The sequence below is a fragment of the Mastigoproctus giganteus genome, chromosome 5, assembly GCF_048544385.1.
Source record: "Mastigoproctus giganteus isolate SK-2022 chromosome 5, ASM4854438v1, whole genome shotgun sequence".
NCBI lineage: Eukaryota > Metazoa > Arthropoda > Arachnida > Uropygi > Thelyphonidae > Mastigoproctus > Mastigoproctus giganteus.
This window is the reverse complement of record NC_143579.1, coordinates 46,811,973-46,837,400: the sequence shown is the minus strand read 5'-3', so window position 1 is coordinate 46,837,400 and position 25,428 is coordinate 46,811,973. Positions and strand designations below refer to the sequence as shown.

Below are 25,428 nucleotides of genomic sequence, written 5' to 3'. Positions count from 1 at the left end.
AATATTTTTTTAATTACTAAAATATTTGGCCCACTGTTCATGTATAAGCATGTTTTTAAAGTCTATTATTCATTTGACCCTCAAAACATTTCTTCAAATTGTTAAATTTGTCAAAACACTTAACATCATCAATTGTTACCCCTTTGTCAATCAAGTAGGAATAGAACATTCTACATCGTTCCAGCTTGGTACTGCATCTATTTTCATCCATATAAAAGAGGAAATGGATTCCATATGGTGAAGCCACTTATGCCGACCGGGCTAGCCAGGTGGGTAAAGTGCCTGCCTGGCAACCCAAAGGTCGCGGGTTCGAATCCCGCCTCAGGCTTGGATCAAAGTACTGCAAAAACCTTGGGAGGTGCATTATGGCCACAGAAGCCGATGTGCCAACAACTACCAAAAAAAGAAGCCACTTATCTAAATATTCCATGCAATTTCTATACAGATTTTTTGTATCACTAGAAAATTTTTCACAATCAAGTACAAGTCCTTCATCACGTTTTTTGTATAGCATTTCCTTTACTCTTAATGGCATGAAGTTATGATCCATCCGTTTCGAGATAATTTCTTTCACTGAGACTAAGACATCTAGCACTTCTGCAGCTGAGTTACTTTCCCTTTCAATTCGTTGTATGTGTGTATGGAATACACTCATAAGTGACTGCATGAACCAAAGATGAATCACACTAAATCCATTTTCAAAGAACCTTTTAATCACAATGGGAGGTTTTTCTTGGGACAGAAAATAATCCTGTAAAGCTCGAAACATATCTATGAGCCTTGTGATGCTTGGAAATAATGAAAGCCATCTCGTCTTGCTGTGAGAAAGGAGCTGTCTATATTCAATCTCAACAAACTCACAGTATTCCTTAAACTCTTCAGTCCGGACTGTATAATTATGAAAATACTGGTAAATTTTAAAAACAATGTTCTCTACATCAACTTCCCAAGGTTCTGCGGCATTCTGAAGACAATTGTTCAAAATATGTGCAGGGCAGCCCACTCCAATCAAAGTCTTGTTACGCAACGATTTCTTTAATTTTGCAAAGACATTATTCCCTTCTTCATTTCGTCTCAGTCCTCCAAACATTGTATTGCAATTGTTCCCAGTGAATACAATACATTTTTCACACAAACCATTTTTTTCAAGAGTTTCTTTAACATACGTAGAAATGGTATCTGGAGTCTCGTTAGGCATCTTCTGTAATTCAATTAATTTTGTTTGTAATCCTCCTTCATTTACATCAAAATACTGAATACTTAATGGGAAGATTTTTTCAGAACTATGATTATTTCCATCAGAGACCCCACAGTATGCAGTTTTATTTTATTTTAAAGTTTTTACAGTAACATTAATAAGAGAATGATTTGCAAGTAAAAAGTTTACAATGGCTTCTGTTTTGGTTCTAGCGCAGGAAAATCTTTTTGCTATCTCAGAATCAAAAAATACATTTTTTAACATGACAGTTGTGCAATCCGCTGATTTGTAACTACTATGATGTTTAACAGTGTGAAAAGCAAAGGTACCCTCTGTAGCAGCCAGATCATATTCTATTTTACCGACAGCTTTGACAAAAAAATCTGTAACTTTTCCCGAAGAGGCCTCACCTTGAACTGTTTTCTCGTGCTTCTCAGTTTCAATGTGATGCTTCAAATCACCAACCCCTTTATTGGCTACTGAAATATATGTCCTCATTCTGAAACTTTACATTCAGCTTCCCATTCCTCTCGGCCAGATACAAAACATGGAAATTTGTTTTTCATCTCTTCTGTAAACATGCACTTCCTTTTAGGCATTTTAGGGGAAGTATAGTCTTTATAATATTAATTTTTATAATTGAAATAATAATAAATATTTTTTATTGTAAGTAGTGAAGCATAAATTTTATTAAGGTTAGGTTATGTTTTACATTCACAACTAAACTAACCTAATTTCAGAAAAGTACCTACAGGTATAAAGATGGATAATAAATATTTTTGTAATTAAAGTGAAAAACAGTATTTTAAAAAAGGTAAACTGTGATATTAAATAACTAGTGTCTACCTCTTGATTGGATCGTTATTAAGTATACCAAATTTAGTGGATAGTACGCAACTTTCGATCAATTTGGTGTGTGCACAGCTCAAATCCACGTTTTCATATGCTGCGATCAATTTCTAGAGAAAACAGTCCCTCTAACTGTCAATATTTATTTGACATGCTGGAATTCCTGTAATTTATATATCTTTTTCTAGCACACCATCTGATCTTAACGCGTTATCTACTCTCTAAACCAAAATATTGTATTGCTAGACTATATAAAATTTATATGTGCGTAAATTCTGAAGCAGGCGTGGGTTGGTAACAATCTCTAACAATCTCAGTCTAAACTGAGCGTCGTTGGGGTCTTCCGCCTAATTGTCAACACGGAAATTCGAATTGAACAATCGTCTCCTATTCCGAAAAAGATTCTGTATAACGTAACTCGGTAGTTTTAGTCGAGCTTGCATAAAAAAATGGCGTATAATATAAAAATCCGGACATTTAGACAAATTTATAAAAATCCACCCAGACAAAAATTTTTACACAAAAAATCCGGACAAATCCGGTTAAAAGAGAACGGATGGTAACCCTACTATATAGAGAGAATGAAGAACATTAGCATATTTAACGGTCACGTGAGCTTTAACCATGGTCAGCTGAAATAACTCACGCGTTTCTCGACTCAGCTACTGCGCGTCCCACTCCGTGCATAAGGAAAAGCCTAGTCAACAGGTTAGAAAGTTGAAGTTTTAGTGGAGGGAGGGAATCCTCCATTAGGAGAAGTATTAAAAGTACGTAGCATGTTTCTATTTTCATGAAGTTTATTAACACGATCAGATTCTATTGATGGGGAGGAAGGGGAAAAAAGCAATTCAAGATATGCTTGAATAATTCGAATGGTTGAACTTCTGGTTAGAAGTTGGTTTTGTAGTTGTTGTTGTACGGAATAAAAGTCCTGTGTCTGATGAAATTTGTGAAATTAAAACGCGTAAATCATTCAAATCTTCTCTTTTCTATTTAGAAATAGAAAAGAGAAGTTTAAAGTATTTTCAAGGCCATACAGAATTTTCATTGTACATTATTAAATTATATTATAGTATTATTTTTTTATTAATTTTTTCTCTTGGTGGGGAAGGGTTACATAAGGCTTCTTAGTACCTGCTTTTGCTCACTATAATTAAAGTTCTGCAAATTCTGGAAACCAACATGCAAGACGTTATTTATTTTTTACTAAAATAATTGCTATTAGCATGAAAGTAATTTAACTTGCACTATTTAAAACGTTGTAGGCAACACAAATAAGACGTCTGATACGTTTCTTGTTGTAGGTGCTGCCATTTATGGGATGGTAGCATGTGTTATAATTGCAACAAGAAAGCATATAGGTAACGCAGCGGATGACCCAAGGAAAGAATTAGAATAGTGGGGTGGACAATTATGGTAATGATAATTATTTAATATATTTAATATACAAGTAATTTAACTTGAACCGTTGATAGCACTGCTGGCAATCATAAATATCAAGTCATAATACGTCCAAGAGATGGCAGCACGTGTATTATAGCAACAACAAAGCTTGTAGCTGACCTAAGGAAAGAACTGGAACAGCGGGGTTAACATTTATGGTAATGATAATTATTTAATACATTTTAAACAGAATAAAAGCCACTGATAATGAATAAGATTATTTGTATTATGTGTGTCGAAAGTATTCTTAAGACAGCAATATATTCTGGAATCAGCATACTTTCTTAATAACCTAAGCTACATTACTAATTACCTTATCTAGATTGCTAATTACCTTGACTAGATTATCAACTCTTAAATAAAGAGTTCATGATATTTTTGGAAGGGCGGAAGCTATGTTGGTGATAAAATGTTTGTAACTTTCAAACGACACAACTTTCGAAAGGGTGGAAGCTATTTCGCATCATATTAAAGTTCAATTATAGAGTGATCTCAACAAATGTGATTAGTATTCTCCTCTACGTGATAAAAGTACGGATTTTCAGCTGCGGCTCAGTTAGCGATTGTAGTAAGAATGGCGTTTACCAATTTTACAGTTAAGGGGCATGGCAGAACTCATGAAATTACTGTCAGTGAAAACAAACAGGTGAGGATATATTTAATAATTTTAAATGTTATGCAATGGAAACTGATTTGCCACTTTATAAGCTAACGTCAATGGATAATAAATTATTTGCCTTTGTACAAAAATACCCCAATCGTCCTAAAGTTTATATGGTACTTCTGTTCAGCATGCATGGAGGGTGCAGTGCACTAAGAAATAAATGACATGAATTCCAGAAGAATGAAAGAGACTGTGTTTACGAGTGTGAAAGAATACAACCATATATTTATGGACTTAATTAATTACTAACCACTAATTGTATCCCTAACTTTTCCTAACCTTAATTATTAGGCTTCAGCTTATTACGCACATTACATACCATTGCATTTCCCTTCTGGTGTGAGTAAGAGGATGGATGTGTTAAAAAAAAAAACTTAACATAAAAAAAATAATATAAATAACTGCTATTAGAGTTTGTATGGACAGGGGGCCCATTATGGCCCCCTGTCCATACAAACAGACGCTATGCTATGGCTACTTAGCCGGCTTGGTTTGGGACGCAGACCAAGTTAAGTTAAGTGTGGGATAGACCACCAAAACAGGGATCCCTTTCCCTGTGATCCTTCAATCCTACCACCTGAGTTGTATGTTCTCTCACTCCCATATCCCCCTCCTCCTTTTCCTAGTGAGTAACTCCACTGCTACCTGTCAACTCCCACCCTTCCCTCTGCTGTCCCCCCTACACCAGGCGGACACCGCCACTACTGCCCATCTTTCTCTCTACCACCTTAATTCCCCCCACCCCACTTCCTATCTCCTTACTACTTTTCGTTCTTTTTTTTTTTAGTTTTATAAATCACGAATTATTACTATTTACAGATTCACCTGAAATATAACGCACTGGGTATATTAACTTATTTTATTTATTTTTTTAAAGGTGCGTTTGTAAATGCGTAAAACACCTAATGAGACATTATTATCAGTTTTTATCATGTTTGTCTAAACGCATACACGTGACTCTCAACGGAAGGATTTTGATGAAACTTTACATTTGGGTCTCCCAGAAAGGTTTGTCGAGTAATAGTAAATTCATTAAAATTTGCCTAAGAGAAATCTAGCAATTTTTTTTTCTCGTAAAAGCTTCAGTTATCGCTCCATAGCATAAATGTTAGTATGTTTTAGATGACTGATCATTTGCCAAGAAAATATTACTTCACAGGGACTAACGTTCTGTTAGTCCCTGTGAAGGTTTTAGAATCAATTCCGATTTGACAGTTCTCTCCTCCACATAAGCCTCTATTAGTTTCGGATTTCTTTTCTTTCCTTTTTTTAAATGAAAACCCCAAACACGAGAGGTATTAGAACCTATAGTACCATGCATGGGCTGGAGGTTGAGAAGATGAAAGAAGATATTTGTTGACATTAGACTTGAACTGCTGTAGATTGTAATTTTCAGGAAATACGTATGAAGGAAGGTTGTTCTAGAAAGCAGAGGTTGAATGAATAAGAGGAGGAAGAAAAGTTGATTCTGTGAGTTTGAAGTTGGACAGTAAAAGGATGTTGACTGGTTGCGGCACGTGTTCGGACTGCTTTGAAAGAGAGAGCGGGAATTATAGAAGCCAATTCAGAAGAAAGAACAGTACCCATGTACGTATCTATAGAAAAGGCATGCAGCAGAAACAGAACGTCTATGAGACAGAGAGCGGAGAGGCTCTGTTAGTCTCTCCACTCATTGTGAGTCATTAATTAAACTAACTGCCCTCTTTGGAATGGAATCTAGAAGCCTGAGAGAGGTTTTGGGGGCACCGTTCCAGATGTGGGAACAATATTCCATGGTAGGGCCGATTTTCCATTTGTACAGAGTGAACAGCAATGCCGAGAATGGAAGAGAAAACCAGATTTTTAGATGCAGAGGAAGCAATATTTATAATGTGCATATGACAAGAGAGATTAGAAGTCAGGGTAATCCCTAAAAGAAATATATCATCTTGTCTTGCCTAGATTACTTTCAATGTCATGTCAATCAGAGTGTCACCAAAGATAAACATAGGAGCAGAAGAATTCTTTTTGCGAGATATATCACAGGACTGAAATCAACTAAGTTATCTTTATCTTTGCCCCACTGGAGAATTACCTGGAGATCAGCATTTTAAGGAATTGATAGTGGATATTTAAATAAATTTTCTGTTTATATTCCGGCACGACAACCAAGTCAGTAGAGTTTACAATAAATCGCCAATACAAATATTTATCGCATTTAGTAGTCACGGGCTTGAACCTCGGTCCACTCAAGGAACGCGTGCTATGCACTCTCGCTCCTGACCACTGGGCTACGTCAGGCCTAATTTGCTAAGTTGAAGCTGTTTGAGCAGGGCAAGGTTTCTCAAACTGGAAGGTGGAATGCAATATGCTATCATCAACAAAACTATGGATAGGATTTCTGGTCAATGGAAGAAGGTTATTAATTTACCAGAGGAAAAGAGCAGGAGAAAGAACTGAACCTTGGGGAACACCAGCATTAGTGGAGAAGTTAGAAGACAGTTCGAGCAGAAGTCAGAAGACATGTTCGAGAATTACTCGAGAAGGAAAAGTTGGATAGGAGAAATTTTCTGTGTGTTTTTTTTTGGTCCCTGGAAGATTTAAAAACCAATTACGACTCCATAGCTCTTTCCTGGTCCCCACCACAAAAAGAAAAAAGAAAAAAAAAAAATCGAAATTATTGAAAGTATGTTTTGCGCATTACTCTAGAAGGGAAGGTCAGATAGACATAAAACATTCATCATGTGTTTTGTTGTACCTGTTGAGGTTTTAGATTTAATTCCAGTTTCACAGCCTCTACCCAGGTCCACCCCTACTAAACCGCATAAATAAGGAATATCAGCTCTGAAGTTTTACAAAATTTCAGCACATATTTAGAATAATCCGTGGACTCTGTACTCATGTCATGTCAATAGGTCTTATAAACTGTTTTTCATGTATCAACAATGTTTCTAATATCAACAAACATGTTAATTTTTTAATTCTAATTCTAATTTTAATTCTATATTTTAATTCTAGTTTTATATTGATTATTACTGTTTTGTATTTTATGTAATTCCTAGTGTTCTCACCTGTATTTAGCGTCTGTGTGCCCTGTGTGTGAGAAACGTGTATATAAATAAATAAATAAATGTTCTTTCTTTGATTCTTTTTCTAAAGTTTGTATAATATTATGTGGTACGCGTATTTCAGAAACGAATAAACTAATTTTCCTTACATTCGTTTGAGAATTTATTCCAGTTTAAGGAATGGTATTTATTCGTTGTAGCGAGGACTGCCTGTAGATAATTCGAAGCTTTATTCTGTAGATTTATCTAACGCTTAAGACGTTCACGCACTGTCCTACAAGGCAAAATCAGATCAGATTGACACCAAGTTTTCAAAATATGCTCTTTTTACTCCTTCCGAAGGTTTTAGGATCGATTCCAATTCAATATCTTCCACCACTACATAATTTTGTATTAGTTAAGGATGTAGAGCATTACTCGAGAGGTTAAAGTTGCATCAACACCAAACTTTCAGCATGTTTCGTTGGAAACGTTTAGGACTAACTGCGATTTCCTAGTTTCCCCAGTTTACCCATACACCAACCCCGTTCCAGAGAAATATTACGACAAATTTGAAATAGGTACCCAATCCTTTTGAAGACTCCAGAACTTGTTTAGTGCATTCTTCTGGATCTTTAGTACAAAATTTCATTTGGGCAGGTTAACTCATATCTCCTGCACATGTTGACTCTTCCATAGAAAGGGCTGCTACACAAATTCGATCTCACAATTACTATCACAAGTATCCTCCTTGATACTATACAGACGTTTTTAACTCATTTTATTTGATAATCGAAAGCATCTGAAATGTAAATCAATGCGACCGATTTCATAACTATTTCATATTAAGCTAAGCTATACATACGATTTAGCTATTTCATATTCCTAATTTATTTTATGCTGATTTCAAATATGGAAGAAAATTTTCCAGCACCTACAGTTTTCTTTAAATTTCTAGCTTTGTTTTTCATAAAATTTCAGAATAAAAAATTAAATACAGCATTACTTTTCAGAAAAAGATCATATAAATGTTTGGAAGATAAAAGATTTCTTTCCTCGCTTTACTATTTTCGCAGATTTCGAGAAAACCCGTTTGGAAGGCACTGATGTTTCTTTAACAGAGTGTAATTTTTGTTACATATTTTTATTTTTTGTACAGATTTTAACGCTATATTAATTATTGTAAAAACAGATTTTACTTACCTTCAATTTTATTCACTTACGACTACTTTTCAAGAGGATTTTTTATATGCTGTTTTTTGCTAAACTAAAACCAGCCCGAAATTTCTATATATTATTCGAATTTCGAATAAGCTTAACGATGTGTTTTAATTAATGATTATTTTGATTACTTCGATTATTGAAATCTCTCAATTACTAATCATTAGATTATCGAAATCATTCAATTATGCATATCATTATACTCAATTATAAAAATAGTACACTGAACAATCTGTAAGGGAAAAAAATCGCATTTTTGATGGTTCAAATTTCTAATTAAATCTTTCAAATTCTTTAATTAAAGTTCAAATCTTTAAAATTCTTTAATTTTTATCAAAATTCTCCAAAATTTAAAATTTTGGGCTCATGAAGTGGCTAGAATAGCCACATATTGAGTATCGGTGTAGGGCGCTGGTACACAGTGTTTAGTATCGAGCGGCACACGGAGTCTCCCCCAACTCCGCGCAGTAACTCTGTGATGCATACAGTTCACTGTAAAGGACAGAATGTGTAAGTGTAGGGTTTATGAAGTGTTAGGTTGTGTTGGTCTTCTGGCCGTTTAGCCACGTTGGTACCCAATGTTGCCCGTCAATCACCACGTGGAGGTAGGCTAAGCAGTAGAGGAGAGGTAATGACACTCTCGCACGGCCTGCCGCGGAGTCGCCTAAGCATTCCATGGCGGGTCCTAAAAAAAAATTATTATAATCGAGCACGGGGATATAATGCAAGAACGGAGTAAGCTGAGACAAAGTGCAGCCGCTGTAGAGAAGGCAGTCTGCGCGGTAGCACAGTGATATCGCCACCATCCTCCCCACACCGGGTGGAAAAGGCCCAGGTTCGAATTCTGTCGATGACGCGAGGAACTTTAATAGCCTTTTCACTCCGTGGCTGAGTTAGTCGGTCTCAGGCGTAGATAGCAAGGTTTCCCCCAGAAACTGGGTTTTTTTTTTTTTTTTCGTTAAGCAAAACAGGCAAATCGACCAGAGAAAACACGCAATTTACAGACAAATTACATAAATGGGTATATGTAAGAAATTACGGGTGGCCCTAATATAATAATTTGAATTTGTAGGGAAGGCAGAGCAAAGTTGCTCCACCGGGCAAAAGAAAGAGGAAGGGAACAAGTCCTGGGAAGAAAAGAAACTCACACAGCAAGGGAGCCGGGTGGTAATCCCCAAAATCGCCGGAATAGTGGCCGAAGACCATTAGAATCCTACTCTGTCCAAAGATACGGTTAGCAAATCCTACCCAGATAAAATCAGGGTTAGCAGATATACTGAAAGTTTGATCAGCAGAGTAGAGCCTTTGAAGCATATGGTAGGAGGTTAGCAGATATATTGAAAGTTTTATCGGCAGAGTAAACCCTTGAAGCATATGGTAGGAGCATTCATCTGGCTAAAGTCCAGGCATCATCATGGTTCCCAGTATGAGTGGTAGGGTCTTCTGTCTTGAGTACAGATCTTGGGCAAATTTGGTGAACGCATGATGGTACTATTATTCTGTAATGAGCAAGTGTTCATGTGACAAGTCTTGGATCCTAGTACAAGAGATGCTACAAAGGTCCTCATTCAGTGGGCAGAGACATAGTAGATGGTTTTCCAGTCTTCAATCTGCCCACAAGAACAATACGGGTTATCTATTATGCCCATGGAAGTCAATTTTTCATTGATTGAACGATGCCGTTATTAGATACGTTGCGTAAAGACCTGGGGAGAACCAGGGTGGAGCTTTGGGTAAAACAAGTGAACTTCGGGAAGGAATTTTTTGGTAATTCGACCCTTGCCAGTGTCCGTCCATGTGGCCTGCTAGTTCTGTAGAAGCTTGGCTGCAATCAGTTTCTTCTCAGTCTTGCTGTCATTGAGGCTGTTGACGGTATACCCAAGGATGGAGGTTGGTAAACCCCTGGACAGATAGTAATAGTTATCGACGGACGGCCTCTAGATCGAGCGGAAGGACGTCCGCAAAACTGACCGTACAGCAGACCCAGGGCGCCGGTACCAAAAAAAAAAAAAAAAAAAACAAACCAAATTATGATATTAGGGTCCCCTGTAAATGATTACATCTACCCATATTTCTTTTGTCTGTAAATTGCGTGTGTTCTCTGGTCGAGTTGCCTGTTTGCTGGACGAAAAACCCCAGTTCCTGGGGGAAAAAACCTTGCTATCTACGCCTGAGACCGATTAACTCAGCCACGGAGTGAAAAAAGCCCATTAAAGTTCCTCGCGTCATCGACGGAATTCGAACCCTGGCCTTTTCCACCCGGTGTGGGGAGACGGTGACGATACCACTGTGCTACCCGCGCAGACACGGCGTGTGTAGCACAGTGGTATCGCCCAAAAAACCAAAACCAAACTATTATATTTAGGCCACCCGAATAATTAAATTCATCTGAAGTGCATTGTGTATTATGTCTGTAAACTGCGTGTGTTCTATGGTCGATTTGTCCGTTTTGCTGGACGAAAAACCCCAGTTTCTGAGGGGAAGTGGATAACATCTTTTTTCCTTCACAGCTGAAATGATAGAAGCAACTCTAGAGCTTTATGAATATTTCACTGGAATTTTCTGAGCTCGCCAGTAATTCTTCACAACAATATTGCCTTCGCGGTAACAGAGCGGATAGCGTCGCAGCTATCTCTCTCTCTTACCGTTTATAAACGGGATGGATAAGATTTCTTTCGCCGAAGTCGAAAAATACTTCTGTCCTGGTGGGATAACAATATCAATCACATTACGGCTGAGTTTTTTTTTTTTTTTGTTTGTTTCGAAAGCAAGTTTAATGGTTTTTTTTTTTTTTTCTCGTTTTCCAGTAAATCAAGTTTTTCATCCCGCAAAATTATTAAACCAACAGTTATAGAATACCCGAAAATTTACAGGCAAAATATACCGAAGCCTCAGCACATTCCGTCTGTAAATTTCACTTGCTACTTCTCTTACCACCTCGAAAAAGGTAAACAACTCAATCGAACTTATAATGTTTGTGTTTAAGGTCAGTATGCGCGATGAAATGATTTTTTTCATTTATTTTTTTTTAATTAGTTTCTTTTGTGTCTTTTCAAGCTCTTTACATCTTTGAATAAGGACCAGTGAGGAAATTTTAAAATCAGAATAGTGTAAATTCATTAATTTGAGTATTTTATAAATTTTGAGAGGAAATATTGACGTTTAATTCGTTAGAATATTCTGCTTGGTGCACTATTTACGGAATTTGTTCCATTACATTTTGCAATAAAAATAGCACTTGATTCCCTCCTGCCATTTTGCTTTAGGAAACTGGAACAATTTGCTTTCGGCTTGGTCCAAAATTACTGTTACTCCAGAGATAACTGTAGCATTAAGTGGGAGTTATTTTAACGTGTTTTTGCTCGGGGCGTAAACTAAAGGTTGTTTTTCTCTGAAGAGTAATAATACTCAACAACAGAACTACAGTTTTGTTTGCGGGATTGTGCTTTTAAGTAGGACGTTTCTCTAAGCCAAGTGCCAATAATACAGCCCTATATCACCTTAGGTTATGAACACCATCAATTTGACCCTGGCATCTTCAGTTCTGTTCGGAGGTTTGGAACAAAGAAAACGAGTGGAACGATAACAGTATGTGCGCGCGCGTGTGTGTGTGTGTGTGTGTGTGTGTGTGTGCGCGCGAGCACATTTTCATACTTTACCTTTTTTAGTACATTTAGATAAATTTTGCAGCCCACTTTCTTAAAACGGTATGGCTTTAAACTTCTATATGTGGAATAAAGGAACTGTTCATATCATTAACAGCTTTTCTTTTATTAACTCTCATTCTTTCCACGAAGATTTCAGAGAACAATAAGATCCTGATTTTATTAACTAGAGGAACCATCTCTTTTGAGTTTGTCTGATGCCACGAGGCATTAAGGAATGGTGTCTTAAATTTCGTACGTCCTTAGGATGATTTCTCTTTGCAGCATAAAAAAAAAACTCGCCAACACCCAGAAGGAAAAAATCTTACACCACAGACCAGCTGCTCGGCTCCATCGATATATTTATGGACGGCATTTGAACTTTTGCAGTAATATACAAACAACTTTAACAACCCACTCAATTACTCAGCAAAGAAGCACTTCAATTCGTCGCATTTATTTTTTTTAAATGAAAGAATCTGTTATGTAATATTATGGTGTAACTCCCACTCTTACCATTTTACGTGGTCTACCTTCCCCACGTCCTGTGTTATGATTTGTGAATAATCAGTATATATATTATTTTTTTTGGCATTCTTTCCGTGTTAAAATAATTATACAAATAAGAGAAATATCATGAATAATCTCAATAACAGAAGAATGGATGTTATGAAGTTCACCTGTATGCAGCGGGTTGTCGGCAACCCGCTGCATACAGCAAAGTAGCAGAGGCACCGAGTATGGCTAAGTTCAGAGCGATAAAAAAATGGATAGTTGCCTTGTAGGAACAGGAATAGTATGACTATTCTGTTTTATTTATTTATTATTATTTTTTTGGTTGATGTGGAAAAAAGTCCCTTCTTGAATTATTTCGCCTTACTAATACTATTCTAAAATTGAAATTGGAAAAGTTAAACGTATTTGGGTGTTTATGACCCAGAAGAAGGGAACCTAAAGAGAAGTCGATAAATTATGCAATCAACTACAATACCAGGAATTTTTAAACGGTTCAATTAACATACAGTGAATCAAAATGGACATGAATTATTACAATTTTGTAAAGACTGTAAATGCAGAATTAACAAGGCGCTTTTTTTTTTTTTTTTTTTGAACTTAAAGAACAATGTAAAATTACATGGCGAATAATAGGGGCAGTAAATCAGTAGTTCATTATATTATTACTAACAGAAATAAAAACCCGAAAAATATAAAATATATGAAAGCAAAAACATCAGTAGATATTGGAAGTGATCATAAATTAGTAGTTGGAACATTCAGATCTAAAGAATCTTTTAAGAAAAATAAAAAATAAACAAAGGTAAAAAAAAAAAAAAAATTCAAAGCTGAATTACTACAAGGTAATTCAGAGTGTTAGGAATTTATACAGAAATATATTGGGAGAATATTAGAACTAAAAGATGAGAAGAAAAACGGAAAAGGATCAAAATTTGTATGGATGAAACAGCATATGAAACTCTAGGAGAACGGAAAATAAAAAATGGACATGATATACAGAAGAAGTAAAAGACTTGGCTAAGATTAAAGCAAAAGCATTTCAGAAACATTTATCAAATACAACAAATGCACAGATATATCAAGAATATAAGCAGATTCGAAACAGAATCAATGAGAATACAAGAAAAATAAAACAGTATGGGACAGGTTTTCAAAAGAATTAAAACATGATTTTTATGCAGCAAAAAGAAAAGTTTGGCAGATAATACGAAATCAGAGAAAATAATTAATAGATATGAATGCGTTAAAATAATACACATAGTTTCAGTAAGTGGATAAATTATTTAAAACAAACGAACGGAATAAGAAATACAATTCAAAATTTTATTAGAAAATACTAGGAAACACAGAATTAGAACCCGACCTACTGCTTAAACTCTTCAACCTTGTGCCTCACAGATGGATCCTACCCGCATGACTGGAAAATGGCAAACATTAAGATAATAAGGAAAAGCCCAACCAGATCGCCAGAAACAACCATCCTCTTATAAACCAATTTCTCTCCTCACCGTCCTCAGTAAACTTCTTGAACGACTCCTCCTCTCAAGAATCCACCACCACTATCAACTGGCAAATCTACCCTCACCCAACCAGTACGGGTTCAAACAGGATCGATCCACCGTTGACGCTCTCCAAAGCTTAAACACACAAGTGCAAGAAGCTGAAAGAAAATACTGGCCATCTCCATCGATTTTGCCGGGGCGTTCGACACCTCGTGGTGGCTTTTTTTTTGTTTTCTATTTCTGTTTTTTATTTTTTAGTTTTTCCATTATTTCTTTAATTTCTTCAGCACGTAATTTTGTGTCCTCTTTATTAATCTTACTTTCTTTGTTTCCTAGTATTTTCTAATAAAATTTTTAATTGTATTTCCTAAGTTTTTTTAAGAAATGGAATAGAGTGGGAAGGTGTTTCATTAAAAAAATATATTTTTTTTGAAATATTATTTACTAATACTGAAAAAAACGTAACAAACATCCAATTAGGTAAGAATTAATGTGACTTTTGCTGCCGAACTTCTTCAGCGTCTCTCAACATCGAGCGAGTATGCCGTAATATTCATCTTTTATATTACTCTAATACTTCATGAATTAAAATTAGAATAAGAACGTAAAGAGGCATAAAGATAAGAGCACAGTGTCTGCAACAGTACTCGGACATACCAGGAACATAACTACCCATCCTATAAGATGGGGCCACTGGTAAAATTAATTTGGCTGAATGGACTACCAAAAGAAGAATAAGCCTGTCTTCCGGCCCACTGCTTTAGCAAGTGTGGTTGCTGTTCAGATGACATTCAGAAACTACTACCACCGATTACAGCCATGTTAATTTTCACGAGGAATGCGAAATTAGCACAATCTTTTGGTTAGTATGTAAAGATTCGACCATTGAACATTTACAATATACAGTACACACATAAATTTTTTTACAAAGTTAGCACATTGTTTAAGTTTTGGAAACTAATATATTTATATATTAGTTTATATATAACATATATATTAATTTCCGGATAACTTATGATTCAACGTTTGCAGAACAGCCAAGCCTGTTTTGTGAACTCCAAACGGACGTACATCTGTGTAACAGGTTTTTATAATGGGCCTTATCGATACGTCTTGGTTTGTGTTATTTAGTTCACTTAAAATGAATTAACTCTACTCATTGCACATGTGAACTAGAAGGAGGAAGTGACAATCACTCTTGGATGCCAAATGACATGTTCATTCAGCTGGAGCTGTTGATAATCTTAATTTCTGGCACTTCCTTCTACATTATCTAGCAAGGCGCTTGAATTGGAAATCGTGTAACCTATTACCCTTTCAGTGATACAGGATCTTTCCATTTTAGCATAAAATCTCTTTCTGAATCCACTCTCCTTCAGCAATTATAAGAATTGAATAGCCAGGTGTTTTTAAATTAAGACTTGACCTGCAAAGTGAGCAAGCTTGCCCCCTGGGATGGATTTGACTCTACTCTGCTGGAGACGATGAGTACTGTGAGCCAATGCTTTGTGGCGAATAGAACTGTCTATAACAAATTCCCTGCCAAAAAAAAGGGGGGGGGGAGGAGTGGAAGTGATACCTGTGGGAATCTTTCCAATCTGTTCAAATACAGAACACCGGTATGAGCAGGGCATACTTCCGCAAGTACTCGGGTATGGAGATTTTGCTTTTGCTATTCCTACGTTTATTCCTATGCTGTTCCTAGATTTGAAGGGTTCAAATAAAACTTCCGCGGGGAAGACTACGCCTGCTCCGGCTCTGTACTTGAACCCTGCTATTCAGAGGAAGCGTTAGGCGTCAATCGCGCGATTTTCAGGTTTCGATGGCATAACAGGACAGCAGCTGTCCCGCCCCGGCCCAGTCCGGAAAGCATTACTTTACAATGTCCTTGTGGGCTGGTGACGGGAGATCGCCTTACGCCATGGATTCTCGTCACCGCGAGCCATACCGCAACCCCCTAAAATGATAAATACGTTTGTGTGACCTACCCGTGAATAAAACTAACGATTTCAATTCGGTTATTGTTCGGCAAGAAAGAAATATAAATAAATAGAAATATATAAAATAAATGTAAATACAAAAAAAAAAAATTGATATGCGAGTATAAATTGCAGGTTATTTCCAAATAACATTTTATAACATAAATAATAATTTAAAGAACACAGTATTGCTGGCGGACCATAATTAGAAGCGGCACAAGGCACACAGTCCGTGTGCCTATTCTAAGAAAAGCAACGCAGATGAAAAGTGTATTTGCAAATTTAGTAATATTCAAAAGTCCGAGCTGCAAAATTTAATTTTTTTTTCCTACCTTTCTCTAAGTAGCTTGTTCGCTATCCCTGCTTTAGGCACTGTGGCGAAGGGGGTGAGGTTTCTCTGGTTCTTGGAGAAAATATATGCCATCTGTGCCATTCCTGCATTATGAAAAATCAGCCCATACTTAAAGCTGTCCTCGGTAGGAAGTCCAATCCTTCTGCTGATAGCCTTAGATGCTAATTTTTTTTTTTTTTTTTTTTTATGTGAACCCCAAACACGAGAGGTATTAGAACCTATAGTACTTAGTACCGTGCTTGGGTTGGAGGTTGAGAAGACGAAAGAAGATATTTGTTGACATTGGACTTGAACTTCTGTAGATTGTAATTTTCAGGAAATACGTATGAAGGAAGGTTGTTCCAGAAAACGGCAGTTGAATGAATAAATGAGGAAGATGAAAAGTTGGTTCTGTGGGTTTGAAGTTGGACAGTAAATGGATGTTGGCTGGTGGCGGCACGTGTTCGGACTGTTTTGAAAGAGAGAGCAGGAATTATAGAAGCCAATTCAGAAGAACAGTGCCCATGGAAATATCTGTAGAAGAGGCATGCAGCAGAAACAGTACGTCTATGAGAAAGCGAGTGGAGAGACTCTGTTAGAGATGAATCATTAATTAACCTAACTGCCCTCTTCTGAATGGAATCAAGAAGCCTGAGAGAGGTTTTGGGGGCACCACCCCAAATGTGGGAACAATATTCCATGGCAGGGCGGATTTGCGATTTATACAGAGTGAGCAGCTGTTTGGAAGAAAAGTAACGCCGAGAGCGAAAGAGAAAACCAAGTTTTTTAGATGAAGAGGAAGCAATATTTGTAATGTGCTTGTGCCAAGAGAGATTAGAAGTCAGGGTAATCCCCAAAAGAGATATATCCTTTTGCCTAGAAATTGGAGTGTCACTAAAGATAAGCATAGGAGCAGAAGAATCCTTTTTGCGAGATATAAGACAAGACTGAGTTTTAGAAGGGTTGAAATCAACTAAGTTGTCTTTGCCCCACTGGAGAATTACTTGAAGATCGGCATTTAAGGAATTGGTAGCAGATTTTCGAGAAGTTGAAGCTGATTGAGCAGGGCAAGGTTTCTCAAAATGGAAAGTTGAATGCAATGTGCTATCATCGGCAAAGCTATGGATAGGATTTCCAGTCAATGGAAGAAGGTCATTGATATACAAGAGGAAAAGAGTGGGGGAAAGAACTGAACCTTGGGGGACACCGGCATTAGTGGAGAAGTTAGAAGACAGAGAGCCATCTACCATCACCCTCAGTGAGCGATCAGAGAGAAAACTGGATAACCAATTACTAAAAACAGTTGGCAAACCATAAGATGGAAGCTTGTTTAGAAGACCTTTATGCCAAACACGATCGAAAGCCTTTGAGATGTCAAGAGCAACTGCTTGTGTTTCACCGAACCTTTCCATTGAAGTAGTCCATAAATGGGTAACATAAGCCAGAATATCACCAGTGGATCGACACCGACGGAATCCATACTGGCGATCGTTGATCAGACGGAAGGTTTCTAGGTAGTTTAAGAGTTGGCGGTTAATTGATTTCTCCATTACTTTAGAAAGAGTAGAAGTAATTGCAATGGGACGATAATTGGATGGGAGGGATTGGTCACCCTTTTTAGGAACTGGCTGGATATGAGCAAATTTCCAAGCAGAAGGAAAAACACCTTTGGAATAAGAAAGTGAAAAAAGGCGGCAAAGAATAGGAGTAAGTTCAGGAGCACAGATTTTGAGAACAAGTGGAGAAATACCATCAGGACCTGGAGCTTTCTTAGCATCAAGATTCATCAAAATCCTTCTGATATCCTTTTGACGGAAGACCACAGGAGGCATTGAATGGACCGTGTTGGGAATGGTGGGAGGTGTTTTACCAAGTTCATTAATACATGAGCTGGAAGAAAAATGGGATGCTAGCAGGTCAGCTTTATCCTTGGCTGAAGTGACAACAGAACCATCTGGTTTGGACAGAGGTGGAAGCAGAGATGGGCAAAAGTTGCGGCCAATAGCTTTGGCAAGAGACCAGAATGCTCGGCTACCATTAGGGCAAGAAGCAAGTTTTCTACTCTTAGCCTGTTCAAACTCTAGTTTGGACTGATTAATAACTGCTTTACAATTGTTGCGAGCTTTGGTGTAGGCAGAAAATGAAACTGAAGAATTAGAAACAAGCCAATTACGATATGCAACATTCTTCTCTTGAACAGCCTTAGCACATTTATTGGAAAACCAAGGTTTAGATAAAGGACGAGATTTTAAAGTGGAGTGTGGGATAAAGGATTCCATTCCTGCAAGAATAATTTCACTGACACGATCTGAGCAATCGTTGACATCAGGAGTTTTGAAACAGTAATCTGACCAAGGAAAAGAAGAAAAGAAGTCTCGCAGGTCATCCCATTTTGCATTCTTGTAATGCCAAACAACACGAGGTTGGGAATAGCCATGAGATAAAGGTTCCATTGGAGAAGAGACAATCACCAAGTTGTGATCTGAAGTGCCTAAAGGACCTCTCACTTCGACCTTGTACATAGAAGGGTTGTTTGTGAGAAAAAGATCAAGCGTATTGGCTGTATGATTAGGATTGTCCGGTATTCTTGTAGGTAAATGAACAATCTGTGCTAGGTCATCAGTAATTGCAGAAGCCTCAGCATCTCGACCTGCTGGGTCGGTGTGACTAGAAAATGGAAGCCAGCTGGAGTTGTGAACATTAAAATCACCAAGGAAAATTACCTCACTGTTAGGAAAGTTGGACTGGAGAAAGTCAAGTTGCAACGAGAGGAAGTCAAAGAGCTCCAAGTGATTAGTGGAGTTGGGAGAACGGTAGAGACAACAGATGAATTTGACACAATTAGGTAGAGAGATTTTAAGCCAGAGAAGATCAAAGAGAGGAGATTCCAAATTGCCAAGTCTCTGACAGGGAATATCAGAACGGACATATGCACAAGTACCACCTTTGAGGCGAAAGGAATCATACAGCGAATAATTTGGGCATCTGAGATGAACAGTAGTTGAATCAACCGATAACTGAGATTCTGTCAGAAAAAGTACATGGGGTTTGGCAGACTGCAAGTGGAAATGGACATCGTTGAGATTAGAATTGAGACCACGTATATTTGTGAAATGAATTAGGAAATCCTTGGGAGGTTTAGATCTTTTCGCAGATAAGCTTGTTCTATTAGTTTGACAATTCATGGTGTATTCAATAGTAAGAAAAAGTGGGTGGGACATGCTGTATGAAGTAATGAAATTTTTGGATATGGCGTACATGTGGGAAGAATATACCCAGATCCTTGACATAACGTGGCCTCGACAATGCTCCCCGCATACACACTACTCGGACTCCCTCCAGTCACTATCTGGCAGAGTAGAGGTAGCAAGATTATACACTAGCTGATCCGGAAGCCTCCTAGAGAGTTACCAATAGGTTCGGTCCGGTGTACTAACTAGCGGCCGGCCTGCGAAAACCGTTTTAGAGCTGTACCCTCGAAATGTAAGGAATATTGGATCTCGCCACAACGTTCATCATAACCTCAAGAGTCATCAATCATACTGCATGATGGAAGAGATAGGGAAGGGTTGACCGGAACTTAGCTCTAGAGACTAAACATGGGTTCCACCACTTCAAGCCTCCAATAAGCAAAGTGGTGGTATTTCACCGGTTGATGAGAGTCATCTACCACCTAGTACTGCCTGGTAACATAGAGGGGCGGCATTCCTCCATGTGGTGTGGGCGCCACACCTCGACCCCTGCTTACGTTGGTTCACACCTGGGTGGTCACCCACCATGTGCTTGTGCATGGAGGTTATACCCAGGATTACTAACAGTCCCACCATCGTGAAGGTGCAAGCAGAGGATTTGGTTGTCACAGACCGTCCGGACTTCGCCGAAATTGGGTCCACTTGACTTGAGTGTCACCCGAATATCAGTTCCATCAGCGTTTTAGACTCCCAGGTAGCAAGTACAGCTTGTCTGGCATATCTGAGAGAATGTCTGTGACAACCTCAAGGACCGAATGCGCCATAAAACTCTAAAACAAACAAACAAACAAACAAATCCTTCTGCTGACCTGCACTCCTGATTGAAATATTGAATAATGGGAAGCCTAGCATCTAGACTGAGGATACAAGTTTTTGAGTATCCTTTCACTAGGAAGTGGCGAATTTTGTTGTATATTTTAATGTATATGAGGAAAGTTTACTACATTTATAATATCAGGTTTCAGTTGTGAGCATTGGCTCCTGATAATTATTGAATAAAGCCAAGTTCCAAGTTGGCTGTAGGGCAGATTTGTGTTCCTCGATCCACATCGTTTATCTTCGTTTTGTTTCAGTTACTTTTCGAACCAGGCGCAGAGTGGTTATAATCACCGTACTCCCCACACCTGGTGGGAAACGCCCTGGTTCGAATTCGAATCCCGTCAATAACAGGAGGAACTTGCATGGGTTTTTATCAGTTTGTGGCTGAGTTAGTCGATCTGAGGCATGGCAAGGTTGCCCCTCCCCGGAAACTCGGATTCTTCGTCGAGCAAAATAAGCAAATTGACCAGAGAACACGCGCAATTTATGGACATAATACACGTGGCCAGATGAGTTAGTTCTCGGATGGCACTAATATGACAGTTTCTTTTTTTTTTTTTTTTTTTTTCCTTCACGTACGTAATCCACCCGAACAATCTAAGCTCTATACATGGTAGCCTACATAACAGGCAAGGACAAAAGCCGCAAAAAAAAAATCCGCGGGGTTATCCTTCTTTGAGAAAGGGAAAAAAAGAAATAAAAGATAAGGAAGTAGATTATTACCTAATTTTTAAATATAACACAGTTCCATTATCATGAAAAATTACACTCAGCTATACGTAAATTTAGAAAATTCTAGGCTGGATACAGCCAAGTAGATATTTAGAAAATATTTAGTAATTATTTTAATCAACATATCTCCTATATTTCTAAAAAGAAATTTTACTCATTCAAAGTGAGATCCAAGAAATTAAAACTTGAAAAGAAAAATTTAAAGAAATTAAATTAAATTAAAAAGAAAAAATCCTTTGATAACATTAAACTAAAGATAAAAAGAAATTATTAAGAATCAAACACTGTTCATATCTGTTTTGAAAACCTCAATGAAATTTTAAGATTTAAATATTAGACTGAAGATAACTGAACAATTATTATCAAACAATAGAGAGACCTTCAGTTTTGCACATAATTCACTCAATTTAGAAAACTTTATTCAACAGCGAAGAGTATTATAGATGTCTTTCAATTTTAACAGGAAAAACTTTAAAAATCTTCAGTAATTATTAAGTTTAAAATTAAACAATAAAGATAACAGTATAAAACGATAAAAGTTAAAAACAAGAGAGAGAGAGAGAGGGGAATAAGGGGGCAGACTTCGTGAAAAAAAAATGATCCCATTTACGATTACATTTAATAGAAATGTTTTAATGTTTACTTTAAATCCCTATTATGGAACACCAAGCATTTTTCTACACCAACTTATTTTACCCACCCATTTTGTCCTCTTTTTCTAATAATTTGTCCAATCCTTCTTTAATCCTTTATTAGGTTCATAGGTCTATTACAATTCCTGAGCGAGTACTAAGGGCCAGGATGCCAGTAAACAGGACAATACTATTCTTGTCTTATTATTTCAAAACAAAAAAAAAAAAAAAAAAAAAAAAAAGAATTAAGAAAGAAAAATGATTCATAACAGAACTTTCGAATTATAGGCCGATTTCAATACTGTTTATTAGTAATACTGTTTCTATAGTTAGCAATAATAAACAATATTTATTTATTATTCCCTCAATAGGGAACCACATAATATGCTTGGTTAATAAATTAAGATTTCATATCTATTTCTTCTATCACATGAATTTAATTTTTGAACAAAAGACAAATTTAATTTTCCAACGAAGTCAGCAATTTATTTTGTTTTTGATTCAGTAATGAATTATGCAAAAGTAGTATAGGCAAATGATTCAGACCTGAAGCACTAACAGTTTCTTACAGAGGATCATAAGAATTATAGTAAGTATAATAATAATAATAATAATAATGATTAATTGCTCCTTGCAAAGGATGCAAGGAGCAATTAACCATAGGTGCCGCAGTTATGGAACAAGTTTACAAGAAGCACCGCAACTTATACATGGCCTACATCGATTACCGTAAGGCTTTCGACTCCGTCCCTCATAGCTAATAGAGACTCTGAAGATCTACAAGGTCAATCCGATAGTGACAAACTTCCTAGGAGGAACAATGCCAAAATGGAGTACCACCATTAAGGTCGAGAATATCACAACCAGGCCAATCCCCATTAGAAGAAGGATCTTTCAGGGAGATGCTCTGAGCCTACTATGGTTCTGTCTAGCACTCAACCCGCTATCCACCATGCTTAACGACAGCAAGTATGGATATAACCTCAAAGAAGGAAGAAAGAACCTGTACACCCTCACCCACCTGAAGTACATGGATGACATCAAGCTCTACGCGGCAACCGAGAAGCAACTACTCCGGATCACCGAAGAATTCAGCAAGGACATCAGGATGGAATTTGGTCTAGAAAAATGCAAGACCCACACACTGCACCAGGGAAAAACTACCAGCTGCTTACTGGTAAAGAGATCGAAGCTATGACAGAATGAGAGACCTACAAATACCTAGGGATGATGCAGGCTCAGCAGTTAGAGCACAAAGAAATCAAGAAGTGCCTGACCGAAAAATATCATCAGAGACTCAGAAGCCTGCTGAAAGCAAAATTGAACGGAGGGAACACAGTTAAAGCCATAAACACCTATGCAGCTCTCCAGTACTAACATACTCCTTTGGGGTCATAGACTGGACTAACACCGAGCTAGAAGATATCATGCGAAAGTCAAGGACAATAATGACCAAGAGCCGCCAACACCACCCGAAGTCAGCAGTGGAGAGACTAACAATAGCCCGGAAAGAGGGAGGAAGGGACCTGATAGACTTGATAGAGCAACAGAAAACAGCGATAGTTAACCTGAAGGATTACTTCGAGAACAACACAGCACCACTCCACCAGGCCATAAGTAAGATAGATAAGTGGTATACCCCACTCAACCTAAGCGAGGAACCCCCTCCCACCCAGACGGCACAAGAAACGAAGTTAGAAAGATGGGCAAAGACACTCCACGGAAGACACTACAATGACCTCCACCAAGATCACATCGATAACATTTCTTCCAATGCATGGCTCACAAGCGGGACGCTCTTCCCCGAGACTGAAGGATTCATGCTGGCCATCTAAGACCAGGTAATCAACATCAGAAACTATAGAAAATACAACGCAAAGGAGCCCGGAATGTCAGATGACAGATGCCGACGATGCCACCTGGCGTCAGAAACGGAAAAAAATAGGAAGTACACGAACATGAGACATGAGGTCAAGGAGATGTGGCATATGCAATAAGTATCAACCATCCCGACCATTGTGTAAACCAGCGGTATGGTACCAAAGACTACATAGCAGCCTAGCAGCAATAGGTCTCACAGAGAACACCTACGAGGAACTCCAGAAAGTTGCAATCTTGAACACCTGTAGGATAGTCAGAGATTTCCTCGACCAAAGTAACACCAGACATTACAACCACCCTGTGTACTTGGTAGCAGAACCCGTCACGGAGTGGAATCCCCCAATCAGGGAGAAATAATATAAGAGTAACAATAATATAATAATAATCATGGGCAGAACGCTAGCAAGCCTAATTAATACAATTATTAACTCTCATCTGATTTACTTTTCATATCATATTATCATCAAGGGAAGAAGGAATGTGTTACAAAGATTCAAAATTTTATTTTATTTCCTTCCCAGAAACAAAAAAAAAAAATAAAAATAAAAATATATATATATATATTTATTTTTTATTATAAAAATGCAGTTGATAATGCTGTTACAAATGTAGCATATATTCTACACATCATTCTTACTAGACATCCCGCTTGAGGATGCTTAGTAAGAAAGAACCCATCGTGTATTTTCACTTGATCCGAGAAACCAGTGAACTTTCCTATCTAAAGTCCAGTTTATCCAATTCCTTATATTTATGCAAATATCAAATAACAATTGTAAATATTTCTATAGATCAATACTGTCTTTGTGATATGCTCCTAAACATCATATTACAATGTAAATGGCATATAATCATTAAAAAGAAATTAAAAATAGTAAAAAGTTATTAAATGTACGCAGTGCGTTACATTAAGTTACATTTCATACGCGTTAGATTTTTCCTTTTTCTGTTTAGAAGCGAAAAGTAAATAACTAATTATCTCGTTAATCACTAATTGATAATATATAAAAGTAATTGTTTTCACTTTACTGCACATACTTCCAACATAATTCGCTTCACGTTTTGTAATACTTTTTAATCAAACAGCGCGTGAAACGCAACGCCTATTTCAGGCTCCGATTTAATCAATTATAAACAACCGTAAACAGTTTACTTCTCTCTTTTCGATTTTAATATCAATTGAAATATAACACATATTTAGCGTTTAGGTTGTGATTAATATAATAAGAAAATAGTAATAATTCATAATTTATGTATTTAGCAAACTAATAAACAAGTGAGTCAATGCACCCAGTGCGTTACATTTCAGGCGCGGTCGATTTTTTCCCCCTTAAATTAATTGATTTTTTTTTTTGATTTTTCTGTGATTAAGTTAATAGAACTGAAAAGTAAATATGGTTATCTCCTTATCAATTAATTACTGAGATTATAACCTCAAAGAACACTTAATAAAACTACAGTTTTACGTTCTCCAAAAACTTAGCCGTTCACTTTAATTACAACTGTATAATATTTGTTACTCTTCTCCCGTATTTTCTATTTTTTCCTTAGTCTTTCTTCTTCTCTCTATATACAATATAATATATATATATATATCTTCACAAGTGATCCACATGGATGCATAAGTCTTACATTAACAATAAAAGCGAAGCGTGCAAGGCTAACAAGGCTAACTAAAGCTAACAGCATCGCAACTACATTTAATGCATGAATTTCTTTTAAAAAAATTACATGAAAAAA

General features: G+C 37.1%; 1 long non-coding RNA gene across 1 annotated transcript in view; it reads left to right on the top strand.

Annotated features, from left to right (window-relative positions):
- Positions 1-2,726: 2,726 nt before the first annotated feature.
- The window catches only part of LOC150085363 (uncharacterized), a 33,298-nt gene continuing 10,596 nt past the window's right edge, over positions 2,727-25,428 (top strand). The window contains exon 1 of the long non-coding RNA XR_016546928.1: positions 2,727-2,814. This is a non-coding gene — a long non-coding RNA (uncharacterized LOC150085363). The remainder of the gene's footprint in view (positions 2,815-25,428) is intronic.